Source organism: Myotis davidii, unplaced genomic scaffold (genome assembly GCF_000327345.1).
Source record: "Myotis davidii unplaced genomic scaffold, ASM32734v1 scaffold580, whole genome shotgun sequence".
NCBI lineage: Eukaryota > Metazoa > Chordata > Mammalia > Chiroptera > Vespertilionidae > Myotis > Myotis davidii.
In genome coordinates this window covers 2,040,200-2,044,518 of record NW_006293313.1, presented here as the reverse complement: position 1 = coordinate 2,044,518, position 4,319 = coordinate 2,040,200, and the positions used below count along the sequence as shown (strand labels likewise).

The window sequence follows — 4,319 nt, the reverse complement described above, 5'->3', positions numbered from 1 at the left end:
TTCTTGGTTCTTCTTCAGTTCCTCTTGGTTCTTACACATATTGTTGAATTTGCCTTCCATTCTTTTCATTCACCTTATGACCATTTCTCTGAATTCTTTCTCTGACAGGTTGCTTGCCTCCATTTCGTTTATTTCCTTTTCTGGTGATGCCTGTTTTTCTTTCATATGTAGGCTGTTTCTTTGTCTCCCCATGATCTCTCTTCTACAAGTGTCTGGCTATGTAGTTCTCTCTCTCCTTTCCGTGAGGCGGTGCAGGGCTCCTCCAAATCTGTGTGCTCATGCCCCTTGGGGACTGGTGTTCTCAGGTTCACAGGTGTTCACTGGGCATTGTTGTTGTAGATTCCCAGGATTTTCAGGCTTCTGACAACATCCACTCTCCCCTTCAAGATCTTGAACAGTGGTTCTCAACCTTCCTAATGCCATGACCCTTTAATACAAATCCTCATGTTGTGGTGATGCCCAACCATAAAATTATTTTCGTTGCTACTTCATAACTGTAATTTTGCTACTGTTATGAATTGTAATGTAAATAGCTGATATGCAGGATGTATTTCATTGTTACAAATTGAACATAATTAAAGCATAGTGATTAATCACAAAAACAATATGTAACTATATATGTGTTTTCTGATGGTCTTAGGTGACCCCTGTGAAAGGGTCGTTCGACCCCCAAAGGGGTTGCAACCCACAGGTGAGAACTGCTGATCTTGAACCATATTCTTGTGTGTGTGTGTGTGTGTGTGTGAAGGTGGGGTTTGTTTGTTTTTTATTATAAAAGAAAAAAATAACTCCTCAGTATCTTAACGAAAAGGAATATTTCACACACAAAACAGTTACCAGGATACAAAATTACAAGTGTTTAACCCCAGTCTTGTCCCCCTCCCCTCTAGGAGCAGACAGGAAGGAGACAGTGGAAGCAAACAAGCAATTCTGTAAGAGACTTCAAATCCCTACAAATATGATTAAAATCTAAACTGGTTTTGCTTAAAAAATTTTTTTTTAATATATCAAAAGGACTGCTTTAGTGACATGCTAGTCCCCCAGAAAATAACCCAATACCCCCCTTGTCAGTAACATACATGCTCAAGTTGACCAGCCAACTGGGCACGCAGGGCACAGAGAAACCCTTAAATGGTAGTGAGGGTTTAACAGTCCCTAAGAGCCAACTTTTCGAGCACGGCCACCCTCATCCCCTTCCCTCAAAAGGTGAGCCTTATTTCTAATCAGACTTCTCGCCTCAACTTTGGCTCCCAGCGACCAGAACGGGTTTTGTCCTTTAGAAAAAGCACACAGATCTGCACACCCATATATATAATTTTTTTGTTTTTGCATTTAAATATAAAAATACTACTCTGATTTGTGTTATAAACGGAGGACCAAGCAACGAGAACTTTTTCTTCGAAGGTAGGGCTACCCATCCCATCCCTTTATGCCGAGCTTGCCTTCCAGTGAGGGCACGCAGCCCCAGGCCAGGGAAGCAGGTCACTGTGAAGGGGTCACAGTTGGCAGGTAAGAGGGCTTCCTGCCTGCTGCCCCACCCGCCCTTTCCTAATTCTCACTTTCATTAGAAAGCTGCTTATAACCTAATATAAAAATACTACTCTGATTTGTGTTATAAACGGAGGACCAAGCAACGAGAACTTTTTCTTCGAAGGTAGGGCTACCCATCCCATCCCTTTTTGCAAGCCAGGAAAGCAGGTCACTGTGAAGGGGTCACAGTTGGCAGGTAAGAGGGCTTCCTGCCTGCTGCCCCACCCGCCCTTTCCTAATTCTCACTTTCATTAGAAAGCTGCTTATAACCTTTTATGAAACTTCCCAACCAAAGGGAGTTTCTACCCTAGTCACAGAACAAGCCCAGCACTCCTACTCCTTTCAGCTACCTCAAAGAAGAAAAAGGTCCCTCCCTCCCTTCACAAATACTATGCTCACTGTCCAGATAGCTATGCCTGTTGGACAAACACCTGATTAAGTGAAGCAGTGGTTATGTTTCCCCACCCCCGCCCCACTAACACACTAGAAAGCTTCAGTGATAGGGGAAAAAAAGGGTGTGTGTGTGTGTGTGTGTGTTTGTGTGTGTGAAGAGACTAAGAACTTGACCCCGCTAACCTGGCCAAAGAAAGCAAGAGATATTAACTGGGCAGGAGGAATAAAAAAAGACCTTGGTATTCTGCCCTTTGAGTTACATTTGTTATGACAATTGAGGGGCGAGAGTGGGAGCAGGATGAAGAAGTGATTAGAAGGAGCTGGATGGCTGCAAGTCTAGTCCACTTAGTTTTTGTACTGGAAGGGCTCATCGCCAGTTTCGTTGAGAAGACACGTGCTGATGAGGGCTTCTGTCACTGCAAAGGGGTCACAGTTGGCAGAGGGGCGCTGGTCTTCAAAGTACCCCTTCTTCTCCTGGCCCACAGACCGGGGAATGCAGATGCTGGCGCTACGGTTGACCATGCCGGCAGAGAAGTCGTCGATGTTGGAGGTTTTGTTGAATCCGGGGAGGCGTCGGGCATTGTCCCAGCCCCCCTTGGGATCGTAGGCTCGGATGTGGTACTGGTGCTGCTTGCTCAGCCTCTCAATGGACTCCTCAATGTACTTTGACCATTCTCCTCTCGCATGGCCTTGGTGCTGAAGTTGGTGTGGCAGCCTGCACCATTCCAGTTGCCAGGAATGGGCTTGGGATCAAAGGTAGCAATCACTCCGAAGTCTTCACACACTCGGTGCAAGATGAAACGGGCCACCCAGAGATGATCTCCCATGTCGATGCCTTCACAGGGTCCTATTTGGAATTCCCACTGGGCGGGCATGACCTCGGCATTTGTCCCTGCGATCTTGATGCCAGTGTACAAGCAGGCCCAGGAGTGAGCCTCCACAATATCCCTGCCACAGGCTCTGTGTGCTCCTACGCTGCAGTAGTATGGACCTTGGGGTACAGGGGAGCCATTGGAAGGCCAGCCAAAAGGGTGCCCATCTGTGCCGATGAGAGTATATTCCTATTCCATTCCAAACCAGGGATGCTGATTGCTCACCATGTCCATTATCCGTTTGCAGGTATATCTTAAATTGGTCTCTGCAGGTTTGCGGTTGTATTTTAAGACTTCACAGACTTCTATACTCTTGGGCTCACTGTCCAGGGCCCAGGTCTTGCATCACAGTCCTTCTCCAGTACTGTCAATCCAAATGTACATAGTTTGGACTTTATCACCCTGAGGCAGGGACATGTACATCTGCTTGATGCCTTTGTTCAAGTGGGAACTCGCTGAGGTGGACACGGTGGAAGTTGCTCTGGGGAGCGAGCAGGAGGCAGTGGGGCAGGGCAGGCAGGCAGTGAGAGTGAGGTGCAGAGAGGAGAAGAGAGGAAGCTGGGAGTGCTGCTCAGACACTCGGCTCTTCTCCCATCCTCGGCTCTCTTGAACCATATTCTGATGGTGTCCTTCAAACCTCATAAGTGGTGAGGACACTGAATCTGTTGCTAAATCCTTCCTCAAAGCTTATCCTAATCCTCATGTTACCCTACATACATTTTCCCCCAGAGTTCAGTTAAATCTGTGAGAAAAGAGTTTTGCTTAAAAATGATTTATTTTAGCCATAGCTGATTTGCTCAGTGGATAGAGGGTCAACCTGCGGACTGAAGGGAATGGATTCAATTCTGGTTAAGGCATGTACCTCAGTTGCAGGCTCCTCCCTGGCCCGGGCCCTGGTTGGTCGCTCCAGCAGGTGACCAATAAATGTGTTTCTTTCACATCGATATTTCTCTCTGTCTTTCCCTCTCTCTTCTACTCTCTCTAAAAATCAATGGAAAAATATCCTCGGGTAAGGATTTAAAAAAAAAAAAGATTGATTTTAATATTCTTTTTGTAGCATGTTTCTCTCCTTCTGAATTTCTTGGTCTTTGATCACTTCTTGGAAGCAATATGGTGAAAATGAAGAGTGTGGGGCTTGATGTCTGTTGTCTTCATTTACCAGTAGACTACCTGTGGGTAAACCACTACCTTAAATTCTCTGAACTTCAGTTTCCTCATCGACAAAATGGGATGACAGTGCCTAAGAGGATCACAGGAGCTAACGAAAGTGAGAGTGTGGTCAACAATAGCGTCTTGCAAATATGCTGCTTGACCCCTTCTCTTCCTTCTTTCTCTCTTTTCCTTGTTTCTTTTCTTACCAGAGTCAGAAGAACTCTATGCATCAGTGTCCTCTTCTGTAAAACAGAATGGAAATAGTCTCTACCCTTCTGTCCTTCAAAGCATCACTTTTGTAAGACTCAGCTGGGTAAATGCAAATTCAACATGTGGTAAAGCCTAGGGTACTGGCGTTAGCTGCATTTGTGT

General features: G+C 45.8%; 1 pseudogene; it reads right to left on the bottom strand.

Moving 5' to 3' along the window:
• Nucleotides 1–743: 743 nt before the first annotated feature.
• On the bottom strand, nt 744–4,013 carry LOC102769811 (annotated as a pseudogene).
• Nucleotides 4,014–4,319: the final 306 nt, after the last annotated feature.